The 21,668-nt window shown below is 42.9% G+C and overlaps 1 protein-coding gene across 3 annotated transcripts in view; it reads right to left on the reverse strand.

The window, feature by feature from the left end:
• SLC39A14 (solute carrier family 39 member 14) overlaps window positions 1–18,691 on the reverse strand; it is a 57,237-nt gene extending 38,546 nt beyond the window's left edge. For all 3 annotated transcript variants that reach the window (XM_010592398.3, XM_010592397.3, XM_010592396.3), the window contains exon 1: window positions 18,559–18,691. The gene's annotated coding sequence lies outside the window, so the exon portion shown is untranslated. The remainder of the gene's footprint in view (window positions 1–18,558) is intronic.
• Window positions 18,692–21,668: the final 2,977 nt, after the last annotated feature.

Raw genomic sequence — 21,668 nt, forward strand, 5'->3', positions numbered from 1 at the left:
TTTCTTTATAAAGCCCATGGAACACAGGGAATTTGAGTTGAGGAATTGTTAAAATGTTAGTTGGAATAAAATAAAATTTCTTACCTGCCCTAGCTTCCACTCAGCACCTCACCCCATATTGTCCAAGTCCTCTACTATTTTTTTTAAGTATAACATATACATAAGTACCCAAATCTTAAGTGTAAAGTTCAATGAAAGAGTCATGCTTTTAAAGTACAAATCTGATTACAGTGCCTTCTTTGCTTAAAACTCTCCAATGGCTTCCCAGCATAAATAGAACAAAATCTGAACAATTTATCCACATCACTGGCCTCATTCTTGACTTCTCTTCTCCTCACTCACTAGGCTCCAGCCACCCTGGCCTCCCTTCTGTTCCTTAAATACTTCAAGCCCATTCCCACCTCAGGGCCTTTGCATGTGCTGTTACCTCTGCCTAGAATGCTCCTCCGCTAGATCTTCACTATCAGGTCTCAGTTCAAATGTCACCTCCTCAAAGTGGAGGGCCACCTGGCAGAAAAAGCCTATTCCCAGTCCGCTCAGTACTCCAACACTCAGTCTTATTTTTTTACTAAGGATTTTTCACTATCTAAAATAGTCCTGTTTTTATTTACATATTTATTATCCATCTCCCCCTAGTAGACTATAAAGCCCGTGAGGGCAGAGACTCAGGGCCTATCTTATTCATGACTCCCAAAGTCTGGAAGAGTGAGTGCTTGGCACCAAGTCAGCACCCAGCAAATATCTGCTCAACGGATGTGTTCACTTCTCATTGCCCATTCACAGCGCCACACAGTTCAGAATTCTACCGTTCTTTGATCTCTACACCCAGGTGAACTGTATGCAACCTTAGGGCGCAGCATTTCTTCTCTTACACACCCTACAACCTCCCATCCCACTCCCTTACCCCTGTCAATGCAGAGTTCCTGAAGGGTCACCTCAATACAGCTGAAAACCCTAGAGAGCTACGGAAGTCGACCTAGGGCTAGAATACAAAACATAGGTGGGGGATCCAAAAGAAAGGTGGGGAGCAAGAGGCAGGTAGGGCAGGCAGCTTCCCTTCCGCACATCCCTGGAAACAAATGTGCCAAGGATGAGCAATTATTATGATAATCCGGAAGATATGTGTTAACATTTCCCCCTGGCAGGAGAAGAAAAAGGAAACTCCACAAAGTACAGGCTGTTTCCAGAATTTCTCAGCTGTTCATGGAAACTCTGAATTTCAATCCCATTGCATACAACTTCTCTCAACGTGCCAACTCCACACATCCTGAAATGCTTCAGGGGGAGGGGGGGGTGCTTGTGAGTGGTTGCCAAGAAGTGGGAGTGGTGTGAGAATAATCAAGGTCACGGTCATAATCTGGCCATCAGAGCTGTGTACACGCCACGGTTTACCCTCGGTCAAGGCCTCTGCCATGGAAGGCCCCTCTACATAGTGCCTGCTGGGTGTCAGAGGGGTGGCAGAGGAAGCAGGGGTGGGGGCAGGAACCCTAGAGTCTCTGTTCCTAAAACTGGCAGGCACTGAGAAACAGCTGATCAGGCTGTTCCAGAGGGCAGTGAGTCTGTGGGAGCGGGTGACTGTACTTTCTGCACCTTTCTGGGAAAGGAGATGGTAACAGCAGTGGCTTGCTGCCCTTGGAAACTGCCCAGGGACTCGGTATCCTGAGAACTTGCCCAGCCCCTCAGACGGGAAGCATCCAACCTTAGGGAAATGACCAGAATTCAAATAAACCAGTCAATGACCGAGGTGTGGGGAACACCCTAGGAGGTATACTGGTCAACATGCACCTGGGACAGCAGAGCTCAGGAATACACCACGAGGTGAGGAGGGAGAGAAGGGTGGAGGCAGGAAAGAATTCCAGGGCTTAAGCCCTGATGGGCTGCTAACCACCTCATCTCCTGTGGGAAAAGTGGACCAGCCTCCTTTTGGGCCAGCATGAATCCACCTCCCCCCAGCCTCACATACCCTGGGGGCTGGACTGGAGCCCTCTGGTTTCCAGGAAAGAACAGGGTGTTCCTACAAGGGCTCAGCCTGTTCTCCATGACTTACAGGGCTCTTCTGACTAGTGGGACCCACACATGCAGCCTTCTTTCTCCCACACACACACCACCTTTCAGACTTCTAGTAAAAGAAGTGAAAAATAACAGCTGGTTCAGGTCTGCCCTTCTTTCCCTCCCTTTGGCAGCCCCGCAATTGCTGGTGAGGGTGAAAGACCTTCCGGGGAGCCACTGTTTCCTCTCAAGCCACCACCAACAAATTGGCAGCAGCAGGGTACTGGGAAAGGCCCTAAGGCGGAAATAGATCTTCCTAGAGGGAACCCGTGATATGGAGAAGCAAATTGGCTGGGGCCAGTCCCTGCCCCCAGAGGGGTCAATCAGTCTACAAATACTAAGAACTTGCTACACAATTTGCTAAACTACCCTCCTGAAGATCTGACCAATTTAATACTCCTACTACTTGTGAGAAGCCCTGGTGGCACAGCAGTTAAGAGCTTGGCTGCTAACCAAAATGTTGGTAGTTCAAAAACACCAGCTGCTCCTTGGAAACTCTATGGGGCAGTTCTACCCTGTCCTATAGGGTCGCTATGATCTGTCCTATATGGTCGCTATGCTCTACCCTGTCCTACAGGGTCTCTAGGAGTCAGAAACGACTCGGTAACAATGGGTTTGTTTTGTCTTGTTTTTGGTTTATTTCCCGTGTGTAAGAGTGCCTGCTTCATAGAATTCATACCAACATTCAGGCTATCCCATCTTTGCCAATTTGATCAGTGAAAAATGATTCTTTTAATTATTTTAATTTGCATTTCCTCGATTACTAGTGTGGCTAAACACATTTTTAAGCTTACTAACATTTATGCTTCTTTTATAAACTGCCTGCTAATCTCCTTTTTCCATTTTAGCCGAGATACAATTCACCTATTTTCCTATCGATTTATGTAAGAGTTCATTGCATGGTAAAAAAAATGGTAAGTTTTTGTTACATGTTACAGATATTCTTTCCAATTTGTCATTTGTCTTTTTACTTTTTTAACTGGTATTATTAAGAAACAACATTTTTTAAACAAGTAAAGTCAAATATATCACTTTTCCTTCAAGGCTTCTTCTTTTAGTAGCATGCTCGTAAGGTCCTTTCCCGCCCCGAGATTATATAAATATACATCTATATTTTCTTGCACTGTAAGAATCTAAATCTCTAATCCATCTAGAATTTGGCAAAGAGTGAGAAATAGAATCTAACTGTATTTTTTATAAACAGTTAACCAATTACCCCAATATTGTTTAGTAAATAATCTACCTTCCTTCTAAACCTCCATCATAGGGTCTATAAAGATAAAAAATAGAGGTAAACTCAAATACACCCTGTGCACTAAAGGTGGCCATATGTGACTGTTCTAGCCAATGAGATGTAAGCTCAAGTCTGTGGTAGCCATCTTGTTCCCTTCCTCCTTCCTGCCTGGAGGTATAGGCTTGAAAGTGACAACCTAAGACAAAACCCTACTTGTGAAGGAGGGCAGAGCAGAAAGATACATTTAAAAGAGCCTGGGTTCCTAAAGGCATCATTGGGCAGGTACCCGTCTCAGACTCTAATCCTTGGGCGCTTCCCATCCGCCCTGCCTAAACTGGATGGACACTCTATTATTTGCAAATAAGCACCCATTTAACTCGTACACCATCCCTTCTCTTTACTTTTTTAATGCTAATAAAAATTTATAATGTTTACTGTTGTCTGCCGGCACTGGGCTAAACAATTTGTTTACATTATCTCATTTAATCTTCTCAACAACCGTATTAAAATACATTTGACAACACTTCTCTAAATTATAAAAATCATCAACAACACCTTTTCAGAGTAGGAAAAAAACACTATACTAAATGTACGTCAATTAGATACCGCCCTATTTCAGAAATATTAAAACAAAAAATATGTCTCTTAAAATTGAGGAAATATGGTGTTATCCCTATTTTACAGATGAAGATCCAAAAAACCAAACCCATTACCGCTGAGTCGATTCTGACTGACAGTGACCCTAAAAGACAGAGTAGAACTGCCCCCACAGGGTTTCCAAGGCTGTAATCTTTACGAAAGCAAACTGCCACATCTTTCTCCTGTGGAGCAGCTAGGGGGTTCAAACTGTCCTCCTCTCAATTAGCAGTCAAATGCTTTAACCACTGAGCCACCAGGGCTCCTTACAGATTAGGATACTGAGACTAAAAGCGTATAGAAGTAACTCGCTCAAAAATCAAATTAGATCTGGTAAAAAATACCTTTCTCATTTGCTGAATTCCTATACACACTTTGGTCTGTTTTTGTACATTTCTATTCTGTTCCATTCATTACTTGCTTCTAAATGCAAACACATTGATGTATCAATGTCACACCTTTTTTTTTTTTTATTGTTCTTGGCTACTCTTGTACATTTTATTCTTTCAGCTATACATTTAAAATCATCTTATCAAGCTCCAGTACTTTATTTTAGGAATTCATTCCATGGAAATTATCTTGAATGCAGGTAAATATTTAGCTTTAAGGGTTTATAGACGCATACGTTCAACAACAAATACTTATCAAGTGCCGACTGTACTATGCATGGGGAACACAGCAACGGAGAAAACAAATATTCCTACCTTTGTGGGATATCCTTGCATGGTTTATACCTGTGAAAAACTGTAACCCATCTAAATGCACAATAAAAGGGAATTGCTAGAAATAAAAAGGTAATCTGTATAGTAAAATATATATTGCAAAACACTGAGATTAAGAGCTTGGCTCTGAGTCAGATATCAGTTTGAATCCTGAATCTGCAATTTACTACTGGCTTTCAAGGTTTTGGGCCAAGTCACAACTTCAATGAGACTCATTTTCCTTATATAGAAAAATGAAGATACCAACAGTCCCTCCCTCATAGTAACTGAGAAAATTAAATGAGATAATGAATGATGAATATACCTACAGTATTTGATACACAGTAACTGCTCCCCAAAAACCCAGAGCTGTCGAGTCGATTCCGACTCATAGCAACCCCATAGGGCAGAGTAGAATTGCCTTATAGAGTTTCCAAGGAGCGCCCGGTGGAGTCAAACTGCTGACCCTTTGGTTAGCAGCCGTAGCACTTAACCGCTACGCCACCAGGGTTTCTAGTAAATGCTCAATAAGTGTTATTTGGGAGAAGAATGATCTGGAAAGATGGTCATGATATGTCAAGTGAGGGGAAAAAAAAAAAAACCTGCTTACAAAGCTGTATGTACAGCAACCACTTTTTCTTAAAATGTATATATTCAAAGAAAATGACTAAAAACAGCATATGTAAAATCTTATCTCTTCGTGGTAGGTTTCATGGTCATTTGTTATCTTCTTTTTATTTATCCATATTTTTTACAATGAACATGTATTACTTCAAGCAGAAAGTTACTTTAACAGTTTTGTTTTGTTTTTGAACAGAGTCCAATTAGGAAATGGAAAAGGCGACCAAGTGGGGAGACCTTCCCCTTCCTTTTTGAAGACCTTCACTTGGAATTTGGAGGTCTGGATTCCATCCTAATCTGCCCCACACGCACTACTGCCAGCATCTGTACATGTAGTTCTGATGGATCAACATGGCTCCAGTCTGGTGCACCAGTCTGACATTTCAGGACTGCTGGACTAGACACTAAAGTCCCCTCTAGCTACAACATTCTGTGGTTTACTGAAACTCCTTAAACTCAGTTTTTCCTCTCTGCCAAATGGGTACCACCTTCTGCCCTGCCCATCCTGCAGGGATGCTGTAACACCAATGAGATTCCATGAGAACTCTTCGTACAGAGGCAACTTGTTAGTGCTGCATAGAGTCTAGGACATTAATCCATTCTGGATTCCGAAAATGGAGGGCCTCTGAAGCCAGCTTCACACCCACTTAGCTTTTGGATCTCTGTCAAGATGAGGAGAGCAGGCAGCCTGGGACTGGGCTGTGGCCTCGACAGCAGCCAGACCTGCTTTCTGTCTTAGGTCTAAAAAGAAATCTCCCTTTTCTTTTGCAGCTCTATGAAACAGAGTTTACAAAGGACATTTTTCCTCCATCCTGGACAAGCTCTCTGATGCCTAGAATTAGTACCCAAGGCTCTCTATATAATTCTACTTCTCTTAGAATTACGCTATAGCTGCCATAGTTGTAAGAAGAATTATGACCCTCACCCTTGTGTGGTCTCCTGCCCTTGAGTGTGGGTGGAACCTGTGAGTATGAAATAGCACTCCTACAATTATGCTACATTATATGGCAAAAAGATTTTGCAGATATAATTAGACAGATAGACAGCTACCATCAAGTCAACTTTGACTCATGGTGATCTTATGTACAACAGAACAAAATGTTGTCCAGTCCTACATCATCCTGAGGATCACCAGGATTTTTTAGTCCATCATTGTAGCTACTGTGCCAGTTCACCTCACCAAGGCTCTCCCTCACCCTCTCTTGCCCTCTACTTCACTACAGATCTACTAATTAGTTGACCAAATTAGTTAATCTTAAAATAGGAAGATTATCCTGGGTGGGCCAGCTCTAATCAGGTGAGCCCTTAAAAGGTCTCTTCCTGGCAAGAGATTCAAAGCATGAGTAGGAGTCAATGTGAGAGAAATTTCCTGCTGCTGGCTTTGGAGAGGGAGAGGGCCACACAGCATGGAATGTGGGTAGCCTCTAGGAGCTAACAGCCAGGAAGAAAACTGGGATCTCAGTGCTACAGCCGCAGGAACTAAATTCTGCCACAACCACCTGAGCCTGGAAGAAAATCCTAAACTCCATGAGAACACCAGCTGACACCTTGATTTTAGCCTTGTGGGATGCTGAGCAGAGAACCCAGTCATGTTGTATCCAGACTTCCAACCTACAGAACTGTGAGACAATAAATGGTGGCGTTTTAAGCCATTAAGTTTGTGGTACTTTGTTACAACAGCAATGGAAAACTCATTTGCCCTCTCTGATAGACAGACAAACCAACTTGCATCGCATGGAACATTGAACTGACCAATTCTGGTCACGGATGGCAGAGCCAGGCTATTCTAGGTCTCTGTTCCCCTTCCTATTCCAGTTCACTTCCCGTTAACTCCTTGATGACAAACACATTCCTACTAGCAGCAGGTGATAAAGTAGGAATAAGTGGCAGTCGTTTCTGATTTAGGACCAGGCAGCTCTTTTAGCTTTTGGCAACAGGGTCCAGTATGTTCTCACTCCACAAGGAATTCAGAAGCGAGGAACTAGATGAGAACGTTAAAACAGATGCACTTGGCAGGAAAGTGGCAGAGAGGACGGTGTAGTCATGTGAGCATAGATCTGAGAGGGGTATTCAGAAGGCACTGTGTTTACTGAGCATTCAGTATACCCTAGTGCAGCTCTGGGTACAGAATCGCACATTAGTCAGGGACATGCATCTGCCTCAGGATGTTATAAAAGGGGAGTGGAATCAAATAAATCTACAGTCCAGTGTAAATGTGTGCAGATCAATGCCATGATGACAGCAGCAAAACAGCTGAAAAAGAACCAAAAACTCAACATTAATAAAATGGTTGGGAGGGTTTCTCAAAATTAAGGAAAAAATTACAGGTCATCCCCAATTGACAACAGAGTTTCATTTTGATGACTCCATCCTAAGTCAGCTCTGACATAAGTCAAATACTCCCTTTTTTTTTTTTTTTTTAGTTTTTATTATTATTGCTTTTTATTACCAGTGTATAAATCCAGTCTTTATTTGTCTCTGGTAGTTGGAAACATCACAACATCTAAGAATGATGACATCAGCAAATTACATGCTGCAACACTGTATGCAGTACATATTACTAACAATTAGAGGTACAAAACAAAAAACGGATGGTCATAAGTACAGTTCATCGTAACTCAATTATGTTGTAAGTTGAGGAGTACCTGTGTAATGGCTAAAATAAAATGAACCTTGTGGTGTCAGACTGAAATCAGAGCTATTGGAATTAAACTCATGGTTTTTAATATAAGGACCCCTGGTGGCACAGTAGTTACATGCTTGGCTGCTAACCACAAGGTCAGTGGATTGAACCCACCAGCTGCTTGGCAGGAGGAAGATGTGGCAGTTTGCTTCTGTAAAAATTTGCAGCCTTGCGTCTGGGGTCTTAAACACTGGCAAGCAGCCATCTAAGATGCATCAATTGGCCTCAACCCACCTGGATCAAAGGAGAATGAAGAACACCAAGGACACAAGGTAATTATGAGCCCAAGAGACAGAAAGGACCACATAAACCAGAGACTACATTAGCCTGAGACCAGAGGAGATAGATGGTGCCTGGCTACAACCCATGACTGCCCTGACAGGGAACACAACAGAGAACCCTTGAGGGAACAGGAGAGCAGTGGGATGCAGACCCCAAATTCTCGTAAATAGACCAGACTTAATGGTCTGACTGAGACTAGAAGGACCCCGGTGGTCATGGACCCCAGACCTTCTGTTAGCCCAAGACAGGAACCATTCCCAAAACCAACTCTTCAGACAGGGATTGGACTGGACAATGGGTTGGAGAGGGATGCTGGTGAGGAGTGAGCTTCTTGGATCAGGTGGACGCTTGAGACTATGTTGGTACCTCCTGTCTAGAGGGGAAATGAGAGGGTAGAGGGGGTTAGAAGCTGGTGAAATGGACACAAAAAGCGAGAGTGGAGGGAGAGAGTGGGCTGTTTCATTAGGGGGAGAGCAATTGGGAGTACGTAGCAAGGTGTATATAAGTTTTTGTGTGAGAGACTGACTTGATTTGTAAACTTTCACTTAAAGCACAATAAAAATTTAAAAATACACACACACAAAATTTACAGCCTTGGAAACCTTATGGGGCAGTTCTACTCTGTCTTATAGGGTTCACAATGAATTGGAATTGACTCAATGCCAATGGGTTGCAGATACTGAAATATAGCTATATGTGTATGCATGGGTTAGTATACATACATATTTTTTAACTGTGTCCACTGAGAGGGCCTGAAAGCAATGGCACCCCAGTAGCAATGAGCATATTTAGCACCCAGATCTTGGCTTCTAAGCACCATTCTCCAATAAAGGGAACTAGGGCTCCTTGGAGAAGTGGTTGAATCTAGAGTTGGGGCAGGGAAAATACAAGATGATCTTAAAACATCTTGTGGTACCAGAAATTAAAGAAATGTTCAAAAAACAGGTAGTGCTTATCAAAAGAACACAAATAAAAACAACTAGAGTTTGATTTAAAAAAAAAAACAAAACAGACAACCTGGAGGAGTTCCTAATGCCTAAAACTGGAAAAATTTGAGCTACAAATAATGATAGTATTGAATTTTAATCAATAGAATAAAATAAATACTTATGTGTCCATAATACATAAATAAAAGAGGAAGAAGGGACAGCTCTTCCTTACAATAGAATTCCAATTAATAAAAGTAGAAGAGAGAAATAAAGAATCACAACTAGGCAAAGACCTAGTTTTCAAGGTACCTCTACCAAACTACAAAAGGAAAGACAGTAATTTTTCCAGTATAGAAATCCAGCAGACAGCAACTTAACCAAGTGATGAAGGCAAACACTCCCAGGAATAAGACACAGTGACATCATGAATGCCTTGATATGATGCTTTGAAAAGGATACAACAGAATGAAGAACACCAAGGACACAAGGTAATTATGACTCCAAGAGACAGAAAGGGCCACATAAACCAGAGACTACATCAGCCTGAGACCAGAAGAAATAGATGGTGCCGGGCTACAACCAATGACTGTCCTGGCAGGGAACACAACAGAGAACCCCTGAGGGAGCAGGGGAGCAGTGGGATGCATAACCTAAATTCTCATAAAAAGACCAGACTTAATGGTCTGACTGAGACTAGAAGGATCCCGGTGCTCATGGCCCCCAGACCTTCTGTTAGCCAAAGACAGGAACCATTCCCAAAGCCAATTCTTTAGACAGGGATTGGACTGGACAATGGGATAGAAAATGACACTGGTGAAGAATGAGCTTCTTGGATCAAATAGACATTTGAGACCATGTTGGCATCTCCTAGCTGGAGGGGAGGTGAGAGGGCAGAGGGGGTCAGAAGCTGGTGGAATGGACATGAAAGGAGAGAGTGCAAGGAAAGAGCTGGCTGTCTCATTAGGGGGAGAGCAAAAATTTTTGTATGAGAGATTCACTTGATTTCTAAATTTTCACTTAAAGCACAATAAAAATTTTAAAAAAGAAAAGGATACAACATCATTTTTGTGGTATTTTTCCAAAAAATGCATGACCTCACTGCAATAAGGCAAGATCAAGGAACTGTTACAGATTGGAGAAGATAAAGGAGAAATAACAATTAAATGCAATGTGGGATCATGGACAGGATCCTAAAACAGAAAAAGAACATTAGTGAAACCAGTGGTGAAGTTTAAATAAGGCCTGTAGCTAATAATACTGTACGAATGTTAATATCCTGTTCTTAAAAATAGTTACTATGGTTATGTATGATGTTAATGTTAGGGATGAGGGACATAAAGGAACTCTTTCTATTTGTAATTTTTTCTGTATATCAAAAATTAGTTCAAAATACCGCCACCCGACTGAGTCTAGTACAACTAGATGGTGCCCGGCTACCACCACTGACTGCTCTGACAGGGATCACAATAGAGGGTCCTGGCCAGAGCTGGAGAAAAATGTAGAACAAAATTCTAACTCAAAAGGAAAGACCAGACTTGCTGGCCTGACAGAGACTGGAGAAACCCTGAGAGTATGGCCTCCAGACACCCTATCAGCACAGTAATGAGGTCACTCCCAAGGTTCACCCTTCAGCCAAAGACTGGACAGGCCCATAAAACAAAACGTGACTAGAGGGGCACACCAGCCCTGGGGCAAGGACTAGAAGGCAGGAGGGGACAGAAAAGCTGGTAACAGGGAACCCAAGGTAGAGAACGGAGAGTGTTGACATGTTGTGGGGTTGTTAACCAATGTCATAAAACAATATGTGCACTGTTTAATGAGAAACTAGTCTGTTCTGTAAACCTTCATCTATAGTAAAAACCCCAGTGTCTATAGTACAAAAAAAAAAAAATTAGTTTAAAGTAAAGAGAAATACAATAAATTAAGATATAGCTGTAAACAGACTAAATGCACAGGGAGAAATTTTGATGCCAAGGTCAGCGGGGGAAGGGGGCATGCTGGAGAGGAAGGCAGATACCCAATTGTACATATGCAAAAAACATAAGAATATGCCCATATGTTGATGTGTTAACATAGGTCATTGTGTTAAAATATATACGACAAAAATATCTGCCATTTTAACCATTTTTAAGTGTACAATTCAGTGACATTAATCACACTCATTATGTTGTGCAACCATCATCACTATCTATTTCCAAAACGTTTTCATCACCCCCAACAGAAACTCAGTACCTCTTAAGCAATAACTCCCCATTCTCCCCTCCCCTCAGCCCCTCGTAGCCACTAATAAACTTCTGTCTCTATGCATCTGCCTATTCTAGGTATTTCATGTAAGTGGGATCATATATTTGTCCTTTTGTATCTGGCTTATTTCACTCAGCATAATGTCTTCAAGGTTCATCCATGTCATAGCATATATTAGAACTGCATTTCTTTTTATGGCTAAATAGAACTCCACTGTACATATACACCACATTTTGTTTATCCATTCATCTTTTGATGGATACTTGAGTTTTTTTTTTCCACCTTTTGGTCATTGTGAATAATGCTGGAATGAACATGGGTGTACAAGTATCTGTTCTACACCTAGCTTTCAACTCTTTTGAGTACATACCTATAAGTGGAACTGTTGGATCCCATGATAATTCTATGTTTAACCGTTTGAGGAATCACCAAACTGTTTTTCATAATGGCTGCACCATTGTACATTCCCACTAACAAAGCAAAAGGGTTCCAATTTCTCTACAGCCTCATTAACCTTTATTATTTTCCATTTTTCTGATAATAGCCATCCCAGTGGGCATGAAGTGGTATCTCATTGTGGTTTTGATTTGCATTTCCCTAAAACAGTAATGATATTAAGCACCTTTTCATGTGCTTATTGGCCATCTTCTTCAGAGAAATACCTATTCAAGTCCTTTGCTCATGTTTTAATTGGGTTGTTTGTCTTTTGTTGTTGAGCTGTAGGAGCTCTTTACAATGAGCATGCATTATTTTCAATAATCAGAAGGAAAAAGCTTACAAAAATATCAAACAATTGTTTGGGGATACTGTAAAATATGATTAATCAACACAGAGTTTCCTGGAAGAGGCTTTTAAGATAGAGAGGACTGTGGTGTGTTAAGTGGACTAGAAGGGAGGGTATTCCATGCTTCTGAGGGTTAAAAGGGAAGACAGGCAGGAGGTTGAAGTAAACAGATTGGCAAAGGGAATATGGACTTTGGGCCATGGAATTGCTCTAGATAAGAGCGGGCTGATTGGCTGGACCTCAAGACTGACGGCTGCTAAAATAGAGCACTACGTCTTTGATACCAAACAGGTAAAAGTCCTTAGAAAATGCTGGTGCCTTAGACTCTAAAGCCCGTCCAAAATCCTGACTCAACCTAAATTTCTAGCCATGTCGCTTGCTCTTCCCTGTATCAGCTACCATGGTCTTTGTTGATCGCTTTGGCCCCAGGAATACACATCTGTAACATTGTGCTTGCCAGGGTCCTGCTTTGTCTCTCCTTAGATTTCAAAACTAGGAAGTTCCTTCCTTTGGCCTCTTTAAGCCCTTCTTGTCTGTTCCACTCATTTGGTCCTTAACTAATACCACAAGATAGCATATAACGTTCCACAAGTACTTAGTTCATTGTCACAAGTATTTACAAGCGTCTTTGCAATACAGCGCTTTGCCTGTCTTCATGGCGTAAAGCTCTCTTAGCTGGCCTCCACAGGATCAGCCAATTCTCTTCATTCCTTCTGTACATCTCCTGCAGCAAATAGGCCCCCCACTTGTCCGTGAGGAATCCCTAGGTAGTACAAATGGTTAACATGCTCGGCTACTAACTAAAAGGTTGGAGGTTTGAGTCCACCCAGAATCACCTCAGAAGAAGGGCTTGGCGATCTGCTTCTAAGAAGTAAGTGACGGAAACCCTATGGAGCACAGTTCTATTCTGACACACGTGGGGTCTCCAAAGGTTGGAATCGACTCAACAGGAACTATTTTTTTTTTTTAAGTTTGCAGTGAACCTCTTTTATCACCAGTTGAGTTACCTGCCAAGAGTCAGTTGTGTCTACTCTCAAACCTCTTTATACCAGTTCTATTTGTTTTTTATAATTGGAATTTATTTAACTAACTACTGAAGTATAAATGCAGAAATAAAAAGTTCTGGTTTCTACGAAAATTAAGTGATCTAGAACAGTAATTCAGAAATTGTGGTTTTAAATGACACCTGGGCTCCATGAGATCCTCTCAGGTGGGGTCCATGGGGTAAAAATTGTTTTTATTATAATATTAGGACATTACTTGATTTTTCATTTTCATTTTTCAGAAGCTGCACGAAGTGTGGTGAATGTGTGCCTGCATAGTCTGAGTTCTCTAGAACTTCCTAAGCTAGAAACTTTGGGTACAAATATGTACATTTTCAGGGATTAACAGTTTGTTCCCAAGACTATACCTGAGCTCATACCAGTGACCTTGGATTACACCTGCTATAATCTGTTATCTCATTATCATCCAACAAATTACTTTGAAATCCCAAAGACCTGCAAAAATATAAAAATGATGCCATTCTTTTCATTACTTTTTTTTTTAATTTTGGAAAATATAATTTTTTTCATAAAAATATGTTCTTTATATTAACATGTAATGGTCTTAGTTTTCTGTTAAATGAGTTAATAACTATTTTAAAGCTTCTCAGTTCTAATTTTTAATACAGTAAACACAGCTACAGTCACATAACGAAAATCTCTTTGGGGTCTTTAATAATTTGTAACAATATGAAGAGGTCCTAGGATCAAAAAGTCTGAGAAGTGCTAATCTTGAAACACTTAATACAATTGAAAAATAAAAAATTGCAATTAAATTGTTGTTGTTGTTAGGTACCATCAAGTCTGTTTGTGCCACCAGGGCTCCTTGCAATTAAAGTAAGTGTGTATAGAAAAAATTTAGAATTCTAAATGCAGATTGGTTTGCAAACGTCTTTAAGTTCTTGCTTTATTTAAAAACAAAACCAAAAAATAGACATATTTATCTTTTTACCCAGCAATCCCACTTCTGACAATTTATTCTATAGTTATACTTGCACATGCAGGAAACTCCGTTACTACAACGTTACTCATCGCCGCATCGTATGTGATAAATAGCAAAATACTGGAAACAACCCAACAGTGTCGGGGGGGGGAGCAGTGCATGTTGGTTAAAAAAAATCATGGTACAGCCTTATTATTGAATACTATGCAGCTATAATAAAAGAATGATAAAGCATTCTTTGTGCTGATGTGTGACAATCTCTAATATAGTTGCTAGGTGAAAAAAGCACAGTGCTGAGCAATGTGTCTAAAATGCTACCTTGTGTAAAAAGTGGTAGGGGGAGGGATAGGAACATACTGGAGGGATACCCAAGAAATGAACACATGTGGCTGCGTGATATGAATAGGGTGGTTGGGGACAGGAATAAGATATTTCGCTGAATACCTATTTTATTATTTTGATTTTTGAACTCTGTGAATATGTAGCCTGGTGGAAAAAATTAATAAACTAAAAGAACTTGGAAATCCCAGGTGAGATATTTAGGTGTAACTTTTATATACAACGATTTGTAAATCCAATTAGAGGGGCCTAGACTCAAAGAAGCAGCCCTGGTGATGCAATGGGTAGGCATTCGGCTGCTAATCAAAAGGTTGGTGGTTCAAACCTACCCAGCGCTCCGCAGGAGAAAGATCAGCGATCTGCTCCTGTAAAGGTTACAGCCTAGGAAACTCTATGGGGCATCTCTGCTGTCACATGGGATTGCTATGAACTGAAATTGACTCAATGGCACACAACAGACTCAAAGAAAGGATCCCTGGTGGCACAATGGTTAAGCGTTCAGCTGCTAACAGAAAAGAGAAAACACCAGGCACTCTGCTCCCATAAAGATTTCAGCCTAAGAAACCCTGTGGGGCAGTTCTACTCTGTCCTGTAGGGTCACTATGAGTCAGAACTGACTCCACGGCACACAACCACAGCTCAAAGAAAAGGTCTTGGGCCTAAACCAAAGTTTTGGTGAATAACAATACATGCACATGTTTTTAAGAGAAGATAGTTTAAAAGACGTATTTTTTTATTTCCAACTTTTATTGACTTTGTTTTTATTAACCAGCTGACTACTCGTACTGAGTACACTGACTAAGAGGACATAGAGGTATTAACGGTAATAAATTCAGGGCCATCACCACCTCATTTCAACAAATCCTGGATTCCCTGGGGCCTAACTCAGAAGGAAGAAGGTTAGGAGGCCTGAGAACACGGTCAGACTTTGAGTTACCAAGGCAGCAAATTTGGTTTCCCATTACTAGGCATGCCAGGCTTCCTTGCCAGGCTGATTCTGTGGCTGCCCGGCCTCCTGCCCTTGTACAGGCCCCAGAGGCCACAGCACAGGGCTCTACCTTCTAATCTTAGCTAGGCCCAACAAGATGCTTCCTTGGGAGGCTCGCTGCCCACAGTAGGGGCAAGATGAGACAGTTGGGTATCGGTGACCTTGTGGTGAGGCTGTTCTGCTGCCCATTTGGGCGGGGGGGGGGGGCATGAGGCTCCTGGCTGGCAGCAGTCCTGAGTTAGCAGGCTCTGAACTCTTTATCTCCTGGCATTCTTACATCCCACCAACCTCGAGGTCAGAGAAGTCTCACAGTAGACATCTAGTGAGCCCCAGACTGAGGCCCTAGGCTACCCCTCCCCTTCCAATGTCTCCAGGGTGTCTGGAAAGAGAAAGAAGTAGAAGGCTTCTCCAGAAGTACAGACCCCCAAATAAGCGCAGAGACAACGAGCTTCTTCCTCAAGTTTTCAAGAAAAAACTAAGATTATCAACAATTTCATCATCACATTACGAAAACAGAACCCTTCTATTATCTTTTCCATTCAGTCTCTTGGCCACTAACAAGAAATGTGACCTTGGGAACATCAATTAACTTTTCTGGATCCAGTTTCTTTAACTGTAAAATAAAGGGGCTAGACTAGAAGACTGCCAAAGTCACTCCAATTCACCTTTCTATGGTTCTGCAGTAGTGCAAAATGGGTAAGGTTACATTCTTCAGGCATCAAGTGTGAAAAGGACTTTCACCACGGTCATAAGTTGAATTTTCTGGCATAGTGGGGAGACCGAAGTCCTCGTTCCCAGACATACACAATCTATTCACAGCACTACGACTTAGATCCCATGATTTTGAAAACACTGGACATGGATTGAGGTTACTCCTGCGATAGATTATGAACAGAAGACTGGTGAGAAGGGTTAGAAAAGAGAACCAGTCCTGTGATTGATATTGTATCCACAACAACAATAGTCTACTATCAGTTTGGAGATGGGATATTTCCCTTATCTGAAGGAATCAGAGTTGCTCCCAAAACTAAAGGTAGAAAAAAATCACTTTTCCCTACGATTGTCCAGTGAATCAATGGGAGGTTCTTTCTCCCCAATAAGAGTCTGCACTCTAGGGGCAGCAACCAGGCCTTACACATCTTTTTGTACCTTCCACAGTGGCCAGTGCAGTGCTGAGCACAGACCAGACACTATATGTACTGAAGGAATGAATAGCTACTCTGCAAGTTATGATGCTCTGGTACCTCAAGGAGCCCTCAACACTTACGCTCTTTTTCTTGCCTCAATGACAATCCTCCAATCCATTCCTCTAGACTCTCCTCCTCCTCCAATCCATTCCTCTAGACTCTGCACTAACTGGTTATCTGACATGGTTTCTTCCATATCGTGAGATAGGTCCAGTACCTGGCTTTTATCACCCCCTCAGCCCTGCCTTCTGCTCTTTCCATATTTGCTCTGTCTAATCAGTGCCATTCATGGTCCCAGAGGCCAGATGGGTAACAAAAGATTGATTAAGCAGGGAAAGGCCTTTTGGTCTGTTTTTTGGGAGGAAAAGACAGTATTCAGGGTCTTTCTTCTTCACTGTTGCATTAATTCTGTCTGGTGCCCTCTAATCAGACCTGCAAACCAAATGACAGGAAGAAGACCACTAGTCTATCTCCTGACTACTCTACAATTTATAAAAAAACTCACCTCTCTGGGTTTAAATAACTGAGTTTCCCACAGGAAATGGAACATGTGGTTTTTAATTTCAGCTGCTAAAAGTTATGATTTTGGACATTCCTTCTCTTGCTTCACCAAAGAGGCAAGTTCCTCTAAGGCTTTAGGAATTGTGTTTTAAGAGGTAAGGACTGCAGAATTGTAGATACTGTGGATATAGGGTCGCTATGAGTCAGAATCGACTCAACTGCAGTAGGTTTGGTTTTTTGGTTTGGTGGATAAGAGATAGAGTCCAACCTTAGTACTGAGACCTCCCTAAGGTTACAACAGAAGTTAGAAGCAGAGCGGGGACAGAGACCAACCAAGGTTGTCACTCCCAGGCCAGTTCCTACAACTTCACTACATCACCACTTCCTAGCTGAAGCACACCTCTCAAAATGGCCTGGGGCTCCTAGGGAAGAGTAGTTAAAGTCACAACGTCAGATGCAGGGTTACTCCAGGAAGACGTCAGGTCAAAGTGCTCCTGCCCCCTTCCATTCAGGCCCCAGAAGAGCCCTCAGTGCCTCACCACATCATGCTCAGGGCCCTGTTGGGCACCCAGGCAGTTTAACTACTCTGGAAGCAGCTCTTCTTGGAACCCAGGCCGACACTAAAAAACTAGAGATCCTCAAAATTGAACCTACAACCCAGAGCTGAGGAAATTTTCTTGGCTTAATCTGACTTCAGAAGCACATGGTGAAACGGCTTGATGTCTATTTTGTCCCATTTCTCTATCCCACCAAAAGGGGGCAGCCTGACCCAGACCACCTAACTTGGTAGGTATCGACCAAAAATAGCCAAGAAGCCATCCTCAATTAGTCTCTCCTTTGCCATTCTCTAGCTTCTACTACTGATCAGCCGGGAGGTGGTCTGGTCATGGGGGCTGCAAACGCCGACAGTTCCTGGAAAGCAAAGTTAGGACAAGCGCCCTATGGGAGCCACTCCAAGAACTGCCTATCACATTTACCCATCTATTCTGTTTTTCCTCTCCTCCGCGTCCGTGGGTTCCAGGAAACCCCTCAACCTTTTAGTGCGTATCCACATTCTGGACACCCTTCTCTGAGTCACACATCCCGCGTTTTCCAGTCGAAGAGACTGCAGCCCGAGACCTCCCTTCCGTCGCCAGCAAGTAACCCCATCATTGCACCGCGGCCAGGTGCCCCCTCCATCCAGCTCTTCGGGCCCTTTTGCGCGCCTTCCGGAGAAGCTCCCAGGTCTAGCCCGAAGCTTCGGAAACCACAGCTCCGCTCCTGGTCCTCGGCACGGCTAGTGCCCCCCACCCCCACCCAGTGACCCCAAGCCCTGGAGGCGCGCCGTTCCTCCGCATAGATGCCCCATCCTTCTGGCACTCCGCGGCCCCCGCCAGCAGCTCTCCGGCCCTCACCTGAAGCTCCAATGGACGCCACCTGTGCCCCGCGCAACAACGGCAGCAAGGCCCTTCGGTGGACAGCAGCCTTCAGGAGTTCAGTCCGTGCGTCCGGGCAGGCAGCACCGAGCACCCGGCCCCCCTCCCTCCGTCCGTCCACCGCCACCGCGCGCATGCCCGGCTATATACCCTGCACGTCAGCACCAGGGCCCACCCACACTGGCCCCCACGGCCCCGCCCCGCCCCTCGCCCCACCCAGCTCTCCCCAGAGCCTGCCACGTTGTGCCCAGCCGGCGGCAGAGGTACATGGGTGAGGAGCGGGACTGGGGCCAGCGGGGAGGACAGAGGGCAGCGGTTAGCTTGCCAAGGGTTTGGAGGGCGAGCCGAGCGCCTTTCTCCGCCTCGCAGCCGCAGGATCTGGCGCTGAGATCCTAGTTTGATCTTCGGCAAATTGCATTCTTGATTCACTGAGACCTCACAGGCTCCTCCTTCTGGAAACATCCCCTTCAGACATTTTACCCCTTAAATATGAGGCTTTTTTTTTTTTACAACCTGGCCTTGGCCTCCACCGCACACTCCTAGGAGTAAGACTGCTACTCACCTGATATGTATATATCTTAACACGTTTCATCTAAAAAGCTTCTCTTCCTTACCTCAATTCGGAAATGCACCCTAGAAGGGGACCGACGTCCCCAGTGTTATCCTCTGAATATTGCCATCAGCCAAAAGAACGTAATTTCTTATTCAGGTTTCAAATACCATATTATATTCACTTTTAAAACTGGATGTCACATCAATCCCCCAAAATGATCAGGCTCTCTAAGGAGCCATACTAATCCCAAAGCTGGAAGAAATGTTAAAATAACCAAGGATTTTTGTTTAAGTGGTGTTCTAGCAGTCTCTACTGAGGTGGGATAGGGTTATTGAGATTGGTAGCAGGCCACAGAAATGGAAATTTATTGAAAAAAATAAACCACCTGTCCAATTCCTGTTGCTCTGTTTTACTGGATATCAGGATTACTTCCTCTGCAGCTGGCCAGCTGCCACGTGGATCTAGGTGCCCCGAACGGTCTTCTAGCAGAAGGGAAGCCGGTTAACACCCATGCCCCTTCCCAGTACAACCACTGGTGCACAGCAGGCACTGTCTGCAAGCTGGCTTAGGGAGAGACAACCACATCTCACTCCACGCGAGTCTCGAGGCAAGCAGCCCCAAGGACGGCAGTGCCGAGGGAAGGAAGGCTGGCCAGCCCCGGGGCAGGGGACAAGGATCTGGCGCTCAGCGGCAGCCTGTTCCTAAAGGCTGGACAGAGATGGAAAAGAATACACTGAAGCGAAGCCAGAGCGGGCCAGATGCTCCATGTCGCTCGTGAAGAGACTAGCCGGGCTGTGAGCTTTTCTAACATTCAATTATCCTCACCCTGTAATTACAGTGCTCCACCTGGGTAAGGGGTGGGAGTGGGGCTCCTCTCATTTATTTTCCAAATGATTTCAAAGTAATGGTATCTCTTGTAGAATTTCCCTCAGAGTCCCTTCATCCTTATAATAACCTGTTATATTTGTCTTTCTTGAAGTATTTTTCAGACATTATGTCATCTGTTTGGGACTCCTAATCCCACCCCCAAGAGGCTGTTAGAAACTGTTCATTCCCTACCACTCCTTTCCTTGAAGTATTGGGAAAGTAATGAGAAACTCACACAGAGATTAAGTAAAATAAGCATGCTTTGTAGAGCTCTGAAAATTATAAAACCCATAAATACATATTACAAAGGTTTGTTAATCTCTGCTAAAATGGAGGTCCAAGAGCAACTCCATGTCTTTTCCAGGCAGGTTGTCAATATTACACACAGGGCAATACGGCACCTATCAAAGAGATTGCTCAAAGTGCAGGGGGACAGAGGAGGCAGGACAAGACACCCCACCACGGGGCCTATCACAGCATTCACTTGTTTGCAATCAGACTAAGGTTAGAGTTGCCAAAGTCCACGCGGGCAACCAACGCTGATAAGCTATCAGTCATCCATTAGGGGAATGTTACTAATTATTAACATAGCTCAAAATCAAAAGGTCCTATCTCTTAATAGTACACTGAAAATTCTTCAGGTTTACCATAACTAAATCCTATCTTAACACTGGGTACTACTCCGTCTCTCAGGCGCCTAGTTTGGGGCCCTAATTATCTCTCTTTCTCCATTTAAAATGCCCTTTTTTCCACTTATTATCCTTTTTCCACTTGTCAAAATTCTAACTCTTCAAAGCCACCTGCCTTCAGGAGGCTTCCTAATTCTGTAGCATGTTTTATCTACCCTCTCAAATTTTTTTGAATGTAACCCACCTTAAAAATATTTTACACTGCAACCCCAGGATAAATAACAGTAAAATACTTCGCAAAATTTCTTTACCATATACAATGTACTGATATTTTGCACTGTTTCTATTATTTTAAAAAGAAGCGATAGCAAACCCACTAAATTGATTACATGACTGATTATTGTTGGGTTGTGATCCACAGACTTAAAACATTTTATATGGTTTATTGTACTTAACTATATTTCTCCCTTAAAATTATTTCTTCTCTAACCTTCTTGGACTTTAATCCGTCTTAATTATAAGACACTTTTTTATATACCCTGCATCCCCTAACATAGTATCTTGCATGTAACAGCTCCTCAATAAATATTTGTTCAATGAAAGAATAAGCTAGCTCACTAACACCCTGATGTTGGGCAATATTTAAAGGAGCTAAGCACAAAAATCTGGTTATTTTTGTTGCTTAACTATTTCCCTTCTGACAAGATACCACAAAACCAAACCTGTTGCCATCGAGTCAATTCCAACTCATAGCAACCCTACAGGACACAGTAGAACTGCCCCATAGGGTTTCTAAGGAATGGCTGGTGGAATCCAACTGCTAACCTTTTGGTTAGCAGCCGAACTCTTAACCAGTATACTACCAGGGTTTCCAAGATGATACAGCTACCTGCCAAAACACATGTAGAAAGATCTTCCATAGTTGAGGTGAGTCGAACCTAGATCCAGGTGGCAGCTGGCTAGCTGCAGAGGAAATAATCCTGATGTCCAGTAGAACAGAACAAAGAGTGTTTAATGGCTGGTTTATTTTTTCAAGAAAT

Source organism: Loxodonta africana, chromosome 19 (assembly GCF_030014295.1).
Source record: "Loxodonta africana isolate mLoxAfr1 chromosome 19, mLoxAfr1.hap2, whole genome shotgun sequence".
Taxonomy (NCBI): Eukaryota; Metazoa; Chordata; class Mammalia; order Proboscidea; family Elephantidae; genus Loxodonta; species Loxodonta africana.